The sequence below is a fragment of the Lissotriton vulgaris genome, chromosome 9, assembly GCF_964263255.1.
Source record: "Lissotriton vulgaris chromosome 9, aLisVul1.2, whole genome shotgun sequence".
Classification (NCBI taxonomy): domain Eukaryota; kingdom Metazoa; phylum Chordata; class Amphibia; order Caudata; family Salamandridae; genus Lissotriton; species Lissotriton vulgaris.
In genome coordinates this window covers 321,534,912-321,549,196 of record NC_141697.1, presented here as the reverse complement: position 1 = coordinate 321,549,196, position 14,285 = coordinate 321,534,912, and the positions used below count along the sequence as shown (strand labels likewise).

The following is a 14,285-nucleotide window of genomic DNA, read 5'->3' as shown; positions in this document are numbered from 1 at the left end:
GATTCAGTGCTGTGACCTTGACGGAAACCTGATTAATGTTGGTCAAGGAGTTGATAGTTGTCTATGTGGTCGCAGAGTTGGATCTGGACACATTTTTCTAAGAGCTTTGCAAGAGTAGGGATATTGGAGATGGGTGTGAAGTTATTAGGATCAGAGCAGTCTGCGTTGTTTTTTTTAAAGTGGGGGTTACTTGTCCTGCTTTTAGGCAATCAGGGATAATACCTTGACATAGTGAGGCATTTACAATCTTAGTCCTTTGAAAGAGAATGCATGTTTTTATCTCTTTGACTATTGCCGGGGGTAGAGGGTCAGCAAAGTGATTAGATGGGTTTAGTGATGAAAGAATGTTATAGATGTCTCTTTCCCTGATTGTTGAGAGGGTGTCCCAAGAGGCATTGTTTTTGGGGAGGTGCCTGGATGGATCGCTCCCTTCAGTGTACTGGGAGGAGTAAGGGAAGCTGGATGAGGCAGCGGATAGCAGTTCATTCGCTAATTGTAGTTCATTCTCTATCTTTGTAGTTTTTTCCATGAAGATGGCAGCCTCTTCTTCACAGTTTGGGAGGGTGCTGGATTCGGGGTCTAATGGGTTTGATGCATTACGTGATTGCTGCTTGACTTTTTCAAATAGTTTTTTCAGCCTATCTCTGGCTTGGTCAAGCTGTACTCTGTAGAAATTAGCTTTCATTTGTCTTATTCTTCTGTTGTATGTGTTCCTGGTTGATCTAAAGTTCCAAGGATAGGGAATGTCTCCAGGCTCTTTCTGCTATTCGTAGGTTGCTTCTTTCGGTGTTCAAGTTGTCGTTCAACCAGGGCTTTGATTTTTTAGTGGATATGTTTTTTTGTTGGAGGGGAGCGTCAGAGTCCATGACTTCCAATATGGAAGTATTATAGAAATCTGTGGAATCAAGGTTTTATTGCAAAGGGTAGTTAGTTAATTGTGGTTTATATTACGAAGATTCCTTTTCAAATGTTTTTTTTCTTTGGTTGCCCTTGCATCAGGGTCATCCTTGAATTGATGAGGAAGGTGATACAATAATGGGGTGTCCAGTCACAGGGGCTAATGAACTCCAAGGAGTTGTTGTCTGTCTTTGAGATTATAAGGTCCAAAATCTCACTCTTGTTGTGAGTTGGCCTGTCACAAATTTGGGACAACTCGTGTCTTATAAGGAAGAACTTTAGGCTATTCACTGACTGGTCATTTGGATAGTTCCAGTATAGGTTGAAGTCTCCCAGGAAGATCTGGGGCCTTTGAAGATTATTATTCATTGTAATGATTTCCATGTTATCGATGAACAGTGAGTTATCGCCCAGAGGGTGATGGAAGGCGTGAATATTACAAATGGTATTATTGTTGTAGGCGACTTTGACAACAAGATATTTCAATGTAGTTAGAGCGATTGTTTCCAAATGAGATACTGAGAGAGTGTTGCGGTAGATGCATGCTTTTCTACCACCTGTTTTCTTGGGTCAGTCTAGTCAGATGATTTTGTGACTCGGGGTACTAGTATGTCTATAATGGGATGAGATGCTTTGTTTAACCATGTTTCTGTGAGGATAACTATATCAAACTTACATGAGGTCTTAAATTAGAGAAGATAAAGAAAGACACAGAGACTGCTAAGAGCCTTGCAGTCTACAACACCAAGGCTACAGCCCTTTCGGAGGTATCAGGGAACAGGTGCTTTGAAAAACACAGCTCTTGACACCCAAACTTAATAAAAACAGCAGCAGCAATACCATCAGCAAACTTGCAAGAGCTATTACACAGGACTGTTTAAACAAAGAGGGAAAGGTAGAGGAAGACCCGCAAGGGGAGCTTTTACCTCTAAACAATGACTTACCTTCCCTTCCCCCTGACCATCCAACACCTGTCAGGGGAAGACTACAATTTCACCAGTTGCGGCCTGAAGTAACATTAGATTGGTGAGTGCTTAACATTATCTGTGAGGGGTATTGCCTAGAACTACAGAACTAAATGCCACTCACCAAATATTCCTCCACGCAAACAAACCCTCAGCCCTCAGCATGTACACCTTCTCAAGGAAGGTGTAATAGCTCTGCTGCAGAAGGGGGCCATACAGCCTGTACCACACAGACACCAAGGTAAAGGGGTGTGCTCCTTACACTTTTTAATACCCAAAAAAGATGGAACACTAAGACCAATACTGGATCTACGACTGCTCAACCTACATATCCTGCCAGAACACTTCCACATGACGACACTACAAGATGTAATACCACTACTACAAAAAGGCAACTTCATGACAGCATTAGATCTGAAGGACACACACTTTCTTATGCCGATTCACCCCACACATGGCGGTATCGCCGGTTTGTGGTTAGTGGTCAACACTACCAGTTCAAAGTACTACCTTAAGGGGGGAAACATCAGCCCCAAGAGTTTTTATCAAATGTCTAGGGATAGTAAAAATACATTTAAGGAGAGAGAACATTCAACAAACAATTGGCTGATCAAGAGTTCTAGCAAATATATGTGCTTGCAAGACACACAGGCCACCCTCAATCTGTTACACAAACTGGGATTCAATATAAATACAACAAAATCACACTTACAACCTCTTCAGGTGCAGAAATATCTGGAAGCAATACGCAATTCAATCCCTGCAAAACTTAACCCAATTCACAGAGGGTTCTCAATCTCCAGAACCAACTGCCTCTTTTTAAGCCACATTGTCACCCACCAGTCAGGGCTATGATGCTCCTCCTAGGCCGCTTATATAGCAATAGTCCCACATCCAAGTCTACGCATGCACCCATTACAAGAATGTCTAGCATCTCAGTGTTCACAAGCGGGGGCAACTTGGAGGCCCTAGTTTTGGTTTCACCCAGGGTCCATCAATTTTTAAAGTGGTGGAACCCACACAACATTTTGAATGGCAGATCTTTTGTGGGCCCAATCCCACAAGTGATTGCTACCACAGATGTATAACTCATAAGATGGGGCGTACACATGGAGGACATCACGGTGCAGGGCCAATGGACTGTTCACCAACAAACAATCCACATAAATGTTCTAGAGCTCATGCCATACAGATGGCTCTCAAAGCCTACCTCCCCAGTATAGCAAAGAAGAATGATTTTCTCCACACAAACAATATGATGGTAATGTATTACATTAAAAAACAAGGAGGGGCCCCCGGGAAAATAGCTAAATGGAATGCTCATGGAGGGAACAAATGAAGTCGATGTGGCGAAATCGCCGCAGATGCCACACATAGGTTTTTTCTATGCCCTAAAATGAGTAAGTTCATTAAGGACATAGAATATTTTTTGAATAACAGTTTAGGCATCTGTATAAATTTGTCGGCGGAATTGGTTATATTTGGGCTGCAAGAAAATGTGGGGGGGCCCTGGTCTGAATCTGAGAAAGGATTTGTCTTCATATGTATGTCAATTTATCATCTGTGTGGAACAACCCAATGGCTCGATGTTGATCCACCTATCTTTAGTAATTGGCAATCCAGACTCTTATCGATATATCATTTAGAGAGGGCAATGTACAAGTCAAAGGGTAGGAGAAGAAAGATATTCGGCCAGAAATTGTGGTCCCCTAGAGCAAATTGGATATGAAATTTATGTATTAATGATTTAGCATGTAAAAAACCTGTAATTAAAGATTAAGGATTGATTGTAATGTTCTGCTATGGGCACTTGTGATGCTCTCTTCACGTTTTCTTTTTGGCATTTTCTCTTGTATTGTTTTCTGCCATTTCTGTTTTTTTTGTTCTGATTGTTTGCTGACATAATAAAATAAAAAAATTAAAAAAAACAAGGAGGGGCACATTCATACAATTGTCTCAATCAGCACAGACCATTTGGCACTGGGCTATTCAACACTACTTTCACCTGTGGCAAAATATCTTCCAGAAGTGGACTGTTCAATAGCAGTCTTACTAAGCAGGAAAGAGCAACAAGTCCATGAAAGGGAACTCCAACTGCAATTCCTACACGAGTAGTTCCAGCATAGGGGAACACCATAAATAGACTTATTTGTCACCAAAGAAAACACAAATTGCCAAAACTTTGCCTCCAGTCGCCCACATTTACAGTCCATGGGCACAGCTCTATGGATGAACTGGACAGGGATATTTGCATATGCTTCTCCACCTCTCCGGCTCATTCCATATCTGGTCAGGAAACTCAGACAAATATCACTCACAATGATTCTCATAGCTTCAACCTGGGCACAGTGGCCTAATTCACATTGCTATTAGAGTTGTCCCTAGTACATCAGCATATCAGACGTTCTCACTCACAGCAAGGGCAGGGTTAAGCACCCAAACTCCAAGCAACTCAACCGAGTAATTTGGCTCCTTAAGTCGTAGAGCTTTTATATTTATAATTGCCTTCGCGTGGGCATTCTGAAGGAGGCCAGACACCCAACTACAAGAGCATGTTAGGCAGCCAAATGGAAATGGTTTGTACACCATTGCATGGCTAAAAACACACCCCTGCGCACCTACAGTATAACAACTAGTAAGCTACTTGCTATACCTAAAAAGTTGCATTTAGAATAACTTCAATAGGATTGCATCTAACAGCAGGTGCACCTTATCTGTAAATCGCAAACATCAGTCACTTTTACGAATACCAGTTGTAGTGTATTGAAAGTATTATGAAAAAATCTTTTGGTTCCTACCAAACTCTGTAGAGCGGTGACATCAGTGGGGAACTCAATGAAAACTTGGTTTCGAATGTTGAGTTCGTAAGTTACACATAGAATAATAAAGAAATGACATTTTAAGCTCCGTTTGTGGTGTAACCATTGGTAGGTATCCAGGGTGGGATAGATGCTACAACTGGCAATGAAATAGGGGGTAAGTAACCCAAAGAATGACTGTGCTCTCTCAGAGTTTTTGCTGTGGTCCAGGCAGACTGCTCAGGTGTTTCACTTGTGTTGCTGTCGAAGTGGTAATTGACGGTTCCTCCATGTGAAGTCAAAGAGAAGCTCCAGCTGCTGTGAAGCAGTTGAAGATCATGGAAAAAATGGTAAGACATCTGCACATTGTGTCCAAGAACCTGTTGGTCAGGCTATTCATAAAGGTACCATGCCGTGATGGAAGATGGAATTATACATTATATGGAGTTTAGTGGTGAAGGCAGATTCAACCAGGTGCAAGAAATAGAAACTGATGTTCCAAAGAAAAGAAGGAAGAAACTAATAGAATTCTTGAAAGAGAGTCATCGGCCAACAGCAAGCGGTGAAGTGGCTCAAGAAGAAGTGCCCGGTATTGTGTTTACGGAGCTGTCTAGTCATTTTTTTCAGTCAAGAATGACAAAGAATTGGTAAAATCATAGATGACTTTGTGGAGAGACTTGAGGTGCTCATCAGACACTGTAAGTTCAATTAATTCAATGATGAAGAAGCTATGCGTCTTAGACCTATAGACAAATGCTTGTCAGTTTATTCAGACGACGAATGCTGAGAGAAACTCTTAGACTGAAGTGAGTGTTGATGGATGCCAGAGTCGAAGAGCATACTGAAAGACAAGCTGCTGACTTGGAGGCTGCAGGTGCACTGAGTGAATCAGTCATGAGCGTACAAAGTAAGCAAAAGACAGAAGGACACAAATTGATGTTTACACGTAAGAAGAATTTGTGTTTTAGATTCGGATTTTTGTTTCCACATGAAGGTAAATGTTCCACCGTTGGACAGATATTTAAAGCCTGTGAGAAGGAGAACCATTTTGTGACACTTTGCAAAGCAAAGGAATAAATAAGTGGGTCACAGTGCAAAGACAAAATGTTTGCCAAAACCCTCCCGAAGCAACATTCGATGCACACCCACAAGGCCAGTAGTGACATCAGTTGAGGCAAATTGAAACTGAAAGAAGTTGATCATCTGCCTCTGCATCGAGTGAAAGTGAAGAAGATGGCTGTCCAATGTCCAGTAGACGTTTTTCCCAGACAGAAATGTGCTTACTCCCAACCTGAGAAAGAGAGTGTGGCTGTGCTATGGGCTTGAGAATACTTCCATGTGTTCCTGTATAGAAGACCTTTCACATTAATAACTGACTATCAAGCTTTACTGACTATATTTGGCAATCCAAAAGTCCAGATGCCTCCTCGCATTGAAAGATAGGGGTTGTGATTGCAAGAATACAATTATACCATTGTGCATTGTCCAGGAATGGATCAGAATTTTGGGGCTACTTTTCCAGAGTGCCTATACAAAGTCAAGGTACTCCAACCAAGATGGCTGAGGCCTATATCAATTTCATTGTCAAAACAAATACACCAGCTGTCATATTGTTTTCCCTAATTATCACTGTCCCAAGTCATGATAGTGACATGCTGAAATTGAAAGACGAAATTACACATCAGTTATGGAACCGGCATATTTGACCTCTCACCAATGAGGATGAACATCAAAAATACAAGAACTTTAAAGATGAACTGTCCATACCTCAGTAAGGAATCATACTACGATGGTCAAGAATCCTAATTCCTGGTGAATCTGCAGCAAAGAATGATTGAAGTGGCTCACGAAGGACATTGTGGTATAGTTACCACAAAGAGGGCTTTCAAGATCGAGTTTAGTTCCCATACCTAGATGAGCAAGTGAAAAGAAACGTAAGGCTTGCCAGAACTCCCTAAATAAGCGTGGGAGAGAATAGCCATCAATTTCTTTGGTCTAATTGATAATGGGCATCATTTTCTAGTAATCATAGAGGAATATTCTTGTTTCCCACTGATAGAAGATCTTTTATCCACTACTCATGAATGAGTCTATGTATAGCATATTTGCAACTTGGGGCATTCCAGCCATTGTGAAGTCTGATAATGTCCCGCCCTTTAATAGTCTGGTGTTAAAGGATTTCCTACAGCATCCAAATATAAAACATCAGAAGACCATACCTCTGTTGCCGCAGGCCAATGGACCCCATAAGTGTTTTATGAGTGCTTGAGAAAGCGGTACAACATGCAACTCTAGAAGGGCTCCATTTGAAAGCAATACTCAATTCTACCCTGCAAGCCTATAGTTCAATGCCGCATTCGGCCACCGGTGAATGCCTTGTGCCTTTGATGTTAGGTAGAGCACTGACAACTAAGTTACCACAGTTGACCAATCAACGAGAAGGCAGTAAAATTAGAACTTGTATAAAGGACTTGGTTAACAAGCAGAAAATAAAAGCCTATGCAGACAAGAGGCTACGGGCAGAGAACCTTCTGTTCCAAGAAGGAGATATCATGATCGCGCAGCAGATGAGACAAAGGAAGTCTTTTGCTCCCAATTCTTTTTTTTGTTTGAACCTATTTTTTGATATTACTATACAAGCAGAAACAGGGTTACAGAATTAACATGACAGGACAAGTTATATTGTCAAGCATACATTAACATCACATCTAAAGAGAAATGTGTGAAAACATTATTATGGCACAAAATGTGCAATATACAGTAGTTTCACATGTGACAATGAACAGGCATGTGTCCGTACTCAAAGGTCAGTAGGTATGACTGTCTCAGTGCATGGGGGTTTCCACTGAGCGCTCATAGACATCTTACTGCATGGCTGACAGCATGCTATGTTGGCAAAGTGCAATTTCTATTCAACCTCAAAAATGGATGGTGGGGGAAAAAAGAAAAATGACAGGGAAAACTGGCCCAACTTAGGTCTCCTCCACCTTCCCCTCTGCCCCTTGGTCCATCATATGCATCAACAATATGCACACTTCCAAACAAAGGACCCAGCAAACCTTTATTGTGATGTGAGGCGAACATGAAAATATTAACATCTTGCTTGCCTATTATGAAATGGAAGTTTAGGCCTCCCCATCTACTTGCGTTGTAGTGTCCGGGTGATCGAAATCTAGGTGTGGCTCATTTTAAAAGCCGTGTAGTGTTCCAGTTGGCAGCTATAGGGATCTTACATAGCCCCAGAGTATACTCTTTGTGTAATGCAATGCTTTAGGCTTGGGCCCACATGAGTAGCTATTGTCTCCTAGCCGCCAGAGGGGGAGGGTCAGGCAACTTCCAGCGACTGGTTATTAGACGATTGGCTACCAGCATACCAAGATCTAGAAAGCAGGAAGCGACCCTCTGTTGCTTTCTCCTGTAAAAAAAGAACCAAAATGCAAATTTTCTGTATGCGTGCCACAGTGGACCCTTAACAGCTGGACATTTGGGTCATAACGAATCGCCAGCAAGTGGTAAGAAGTGGGCAGATTCATAACAGAGGTCAGTGTTAAGTATGTGACACCTGGGGCAAGGCATGTCAATGGAGTAAAAGTATCTATTTATCTTAGCGGCTGTGAGGTAAGCCCTCTGTAGTACTGAATGAGGCAAAAGCGAGTGAGAGGTTTGAGCTTTCTAGTGTGGTAGCCCACTCTTTATCCATGCAGGAAGTCAGATGCTACCTATAAAATGGAACCCATACATGTATTATCCATCAAGGGACAAATGGTGACTGCACAGTGTCATGGGATGTCTGTAACCAGAGACTCTTCTCACTTTAGGCATTTAACTAATCCGTCTCCTGATTGAAATAGTGAATGAAAGACTCAGTTTTGAAAACCACCTACTGTTGTTTCTTCACCATCTTTGAAATAAATAAATCCAGGATTTGAAAAGCATGGGAAATCACCCGTGAGGGTCTCAAGGCATTTAATAAATCAATCAATCAGGGGTTTATAAAGCGTGCTACTCACCCTTGAGGGTCTCAAGGCACTGGGGGAAGGGGTGGGTGTAGCTCTGGGTCAGCCAAAAAGCCAGGTCTTGAGGCTCTTCCTGAAGGTGTGTAGGATGGGGGAGCGTCTGATGTTGACTGGGAGTCCGTTCCAAGCTTTGGCTGCGACACAGGAGAAGGCTCTTCCCCTAGTTCCGGTTCTGCAGATGTTCTGGGTCGTTGCTAGGGGGAGGTTGGCTGAGCAGAGGATTCTTTTCGGTGCATGGAAAGAGATTCTTTCGTTGAGGTATTTGGGTCTGATGTTGTGGAGGGATTTGTAGGCGTGGGTGAGTAGCTTGAAGGTTACTCTCTTTTCGACTGGGAGCCAGTGGAGGTCTCGCAGGTGTTGGGTCTTGTGCTCTTGTCATGGGGTGCTGAGGATGAGTCTGGCTGCAGTGTTTTGGATGGTCTGGAGTTTCTGTAGCTGGGATTTGTTGATTCCCACGTAAAGGGCGCTTCCGTAGTCCAGTCTGCTGGTGATGAGTACGTGGGTGAAGGTTTTTCTGGCTTTGGGTGGGATCCACCTGAAGGTCTTGCAGAGGATGAGGAGGGAGTTGAAACAGGTGGAGGTGACGGCGTTGTTCTGGCGAGTCATGGTGAGGGAGGAGTCTAGAATGATGCTGAGGTTCTGGGCTTGGTCTGTCGGGAGGGGTGGGTTTTAGAGGACAGAGGGCCACCAGGAGCTGTCCCTTGCGGTGGGGGAGTGTTCATGGATGAGGACTTCTTTCTTTTCTTAGTTCAGTTTTAGGCAGCTGTCGCTCTTCCAGGCTGCAACGTCTTTCATTCCTTCTTGGAAACTGAGTCTGGTGTCTTCGGAGTTCTTTGTGAGGGAGAGTATGAGCTGAGTGGCGTCGGATACTATACTTACCCCATGCTGTCTGATGATTGTGGCGAGGGGGGCCATGTAGATGTTGAAAAGCGTGGTGCTGAGCGTTAATCCTTGGGGTACTCCGCAGGTGATCTCTGTGGGTTCGGAGAGAAAGGGAGGGATTCTGATCAATTGGGTTCTGCGGGTGAGGAAGGAGCGGACCCAGTGAAGGACGAGTCCTCGTATGCCAGCGTCGTGTAGTCTGGTTGCAAGAGTGCGGTGGGAGAGTGTGTCAAAGGCAGCGGAGAGGTCTAGCAGGATAAGGGCTGCGGTGTGTCCTTGGTCGAGTAGCACGCCGATGTCTTCGGTGGCAGCGAGGCGGGAGTTCTCAGTGCTGTGGTTGCTGTGGAATTTGGACTAGGAGGAGTCGAGAATGGCGTTCTCTTCAATGAAGGTGGTCAGTTGTGCTTTGACGAATATCTCAGTGACTTGAGCTGCGGAGGGAAGGAGAGAGATGGGCAGGTAGTTTTTCAGGTCATTCGGGTCAGCCGAGGATTTCTTGAGGGGAGCTTGACCTCAGCCTGCTTCCAGTCATTGGGGAAGATGCCGCATACGACGGTGGCGTTGATGGTGCGGTGTAGTTTGGGCGTGATGATGGCTCTGTGGAAGATGCGAGGCAGGCAGGGGTCCGTGGGGGCTCCTGAGTTGCTGCTTTTCATGGTTGTGGTGGTGTCTTTGTTGGTGATCGGTGTCCAGCTGATGATAGTGGGCTAGCTGTCATTGCTGGAGGGCAGGGTGGTTTCTGGAGACTGTTTGCTGAAGTTGTCGTAGAGGGCCTTGATCTTTAGGTGGAAGTAGAAGCCAAGTTTGTTGAGGAGATTCTGGGATGGTGTGATGTCTGTGGCTTCGCTGGGGGGTTTGGTGAACTGCTGGATGATGTTGAAGCGTTCCTTTGAGTCGCTGGCATTGGTGAGGATTTTGTTCCTGATGAAGTTCCTCTTCGTTGGTCTTATGAGTTGGTGGTATTCTGTCATGGCGTGCTTGTAGGTGGACTGGTCTTTGGATGTTTTGCTGTTTCTCCATCGTTTCTCGAGCCGTCTGCAGAAGCGTCTAGCTTCTTGGAGGTCGGTGGTGAACCAAGCGGCCTTCAGAGGGCGTGGCCCATCGGGGTGGCAGAGGGAGCGAGCTTGTCTGCACAGCTGGAGATCCAGTGGTGTATTTACCTGACTGCAGAGTTGGCATTGGTCGTGTTGGAGGGGGGGGTCGTGGGCCAGGGTAGAGTTGAGGTCCTCTTCTGTGACCTTGCTCCAGTTCCTTCGGAATGGGCATGGGGAGGGCTTATGTGCGGTGGTGGTGCTGAAAGAGAAGTGTACACAGTGGTGGTCTGTCCAGAGAGGCTGCGAGGTGTTGCTGAAGTGGATGCGAGTCCCTCCTGCAAAGATGGGGTCGAGGATGTGTCCGGCCTTGTGGGTGGGGGTGCTGATGAGCTGCTTCAATCCGAGGTTCTGAGGTTGTCCAGGAGGGCGGTGAAGTCCAGGTTGCTGTGATGTCGAGGTGGAAGTTCAGGTCTCCGATGAGTATGTAGTCCGTGGAGGTGATGGCGTGGGGCGCGATGAGGTCGGCAATGGTGGTGGTGAAAGGAGCGTGGGCCCAGGGGTCTGTAGGCGAGGAAGCCGTGGAGCGTAGTTCTGGGGGTGGTCTGGATATGGAAGTGGAGGTGTTCGTGTTGGAGGTGGAGTCGCTCGTGCTGGAGGTGGAGAGTCGGAGGGAGCTCTTGCGTGCGATGGCTAGTCCTCCTCCTGGGCGGTGGGGGCGGTCTTTCCTCTGGATCTTGTAGCCGTCGGGGATAACAGTGATGTCTGGGACAGAGGCGGCATTTGTCCAGGTTACCCTGAAGAGGGCGACGTTTGGCGAGAGGGTGTTGAGGAGGTCCCAGATCTCTACAGCATGTCTCCGCAGGGAGTACATGTTGAGGAGGGTGCGTTTCGGGATTCGTTGGTGCGGGCGTCCAACGTGGGTACGGAGGTCGAAGGTGTGCTGTGAATGTTGAAGAAATCTCTGCAGTGTCAGCAGGAGAATTGGCCGTGGGTGGTGTTCAGCGTCGACATCTGACAGTTGCTGTTTCTACCAGGGTCGAGAGCGAGGAGGGCAGCTGAGTCGTAGCAGTGGGAGGTTGGAGATCCAGGGTCCCTGGCAGATGGGCTTGCCTTTGTCACGCCAGCGGTGCGGCTGCCATTAAGTAGGGAAGGGGGAGGGAGACGCAGCTGGGAGGCGGGAGTGGGAAGCAGCAGGGGGAGGGGCCGTGGGCAGCAGTGGCGGGAAAGGGAAAAATGGGCAGAAAACAGAGAGAGACAAGGCAATCATGGATAAATGACAGGAAAAACAGGTACAATTAAAAAGACAGACAACAGAGCAAAATACTGGAAAATGACAGAAAATGGGCACAATACAACACGGACAGAAGTGGAACCAGCAGAAGAGCAAGGCTCTCCGACTAGACCACCAGGGATGAGGCGCAGGCAGGAGCCTGCAGGTGGAGGAGGGCTTCGGACACCTACCTGATCAACGTCGCACAGTGCATGGAGCAGTGGCACTTAACAGCGGAGCAGTTGGGGGAGAGAGCAGGTCCCTGACCAGGAGGTCAGAGGTCTTGCTCGTGCTCCCTCGCAGCGGCCGCCATGAAGTAGGGAAGGGGGAGGGAGGTGCAGCTGGGAGGTGGGAGCAGGAAGCAGCAGGGGGAGGGGCCATGGGCAGCAGCAGCGGGAACGGGAAAAAAACGGGCAGAAAACAGAGAAAGACAAGGCAATAAGAGATAGAAGACAGGAAAAACAGGCACAATGAAAAAGACAGAAAACAGAGCAAAAGACAGGAAAATGACAGAAAACGGGCACAATACAACATGGACAGAAGTGGAACAAGCAGAAGAGCAAGGCTCTCCCACTGGACCACCAGGGAAGAAGTGCAGGCAGGAGCCTGCGGGTGGAGGAGGGCCTCAAACACCTACCTGACCAAGAAGTGCACAGTGCATGGAGCAGTGGCACTTAACAGCGGAGCTGCAGGGAGAGAGAGCAGGCGTTCAATTGTAGGCATGGGGAGATTAAGAGATTTGCCCAAAATTACAGGATTTTGATGCTGTGTCTACAACCTAGATCCCTCCGCTCCAAAGTCAGCAGCTCTAACCATTCCACCACATACTCTCTGACATTGAAAACAACAGCTTCCAGTAACCAGAACAGGTCGTATGATTAAAGCGCCAACAAGACTAACTGAAGAGATGTAAATGGATGTATATATATATGCTGATCTGTAAAAAAAATTACGTTTTTATTTACCAGAGTGGGAGGTATAGTGTATTGCTAATTTTATGACTGAACCCTTTTGGCTCCTAATAGACTCTGTAGTGCTGTGTCGTTAGAGGGGAACACATGAAAGCTTGGTTTAGAATGTTCAGTCTGCAGTTACACGCAGAAGAATAAAGACTTGTAATATTAAGCTCCTTGTGTGGTGTAGTCATTGGCGGGTACCCATGCTCGGGTAAATGCTAAACCAGTCATCTAAGCTTTAATGGAACGGTTAGAGAGGGTAATCAAACCACGTACACCTAGATTCCCTTCATGGAATTTAAATGTTGTGCTCAAACGACTAATGGCCACCCCTTTTGAACCACTACATGCATGTCCTCTGCAGTTCCTTTCTTGGAAGGCAGCTTTCCTTGTAGCTATACCTTTCCTAAAGAGATTTTGGGAAATTATTGAACTAACCATTGAAGAGACTTATTTTCAAGTTTTCCAGGATAAGGTTTGTATACAAACAAAACCATAATTTCTCCCAGAGGTCATCTCTCCTTTTTACCTGAATCAAACACTGGATTTGTCAGTTTTCTTTCCAAAACCAGAGGCTGTGGCAGAAAGGGCCCTTCATACACTTGATGTGCTTTTCAAAAACAGAAAAGTATGTTCAATCGGGAAAGGAAATCTCTAAATGTACATACACTTTGTATGTAAATTTGACCGCTTGAAATACTCCATGACCCTTGCTGTTTTTTTCTGCTGTGGATTTCTGTGTCTGTTCTAGGTATCTAGTTCTGTGTTAGAAGAGGCTAGTTCATATCGACTAACATGCTTTCCTTCTCCCTCCCCTTGCAGCCTGACTTGCAGGAAGTGAATATTTGAGTTAGTCACTCTCTTCTGTCACCTGGTGAAAATTTTTACGTGCTTCCTGGACCTAACTCACGTCTGCTACATAATCAGGAACAAGCCAGTGGTTGATCTCCTCATCAACATTAACTTGGAAGAGTTCTTGGAGCCACCTGCTAAGTAAGTCTGTGGCTTTACTTTAGATTTGTACAGGTAGCATATTTTAGGGACTGTTTTGATAGGGAGGTACTGGCTTAGATGAATGCGCAGTTGCTCCTCTTTATTGTAGGAAAGTGAATTCTGAAGCATGATGTGGGTGAATTATGTATCTATGAATGAGTGAGTTAGTCCACAGACATGTTTGAGGAAGGAAGCAGAGTATTCAGTAAGCAGAGGCCTCACTTACCAAAAATCAGCAGATGCCCTTTCTACCCAACTCTGCCCTTCCATTTAATGATATTGATGAATAGGTTGAATTGAGCATATAATTGCCCTTAGGGTATTGTAGCACTATCCGAGGGTCAACTGAAAACAGTCATATCTAGAAAATCACAGGTAAAAAAAAAAACAATCCTTAAGTGAATTTCGATAGGTAAGGTGATCACCCAAAAGATGTAGAATCCAGTGCAGGGTGTTCCAAAGTTTTGTTGACAG

At 45.4% G+C, this 14,285-nt stretch overlaps 1 protein-coding gene across 5 annotated transcripts in view; it reads left to right on the top strand.

Moving 5' to 3' along the window:
* LOC147690054 (interferon-induced very large GTPase 1-like) overlaps window positions 1-14,285 on the top strand; it is a 155,527-nt gene that overhangs the window by 99,955 nt on the left and 41,287 nt on the right. For all 5 annotated transcript variants that reach the window (XM_086937614.1, XM_086937613.1, XM_086937615.1 and 2 more), the window contains one exon: window positions 13,641-13,811. The gene's annotated coding sequence lies outside the window, so the exon portion shown is untranslated. The remainder of the gene's footprint in view (window positions 1-13,640; window positions 13,812-14,285) is intronic.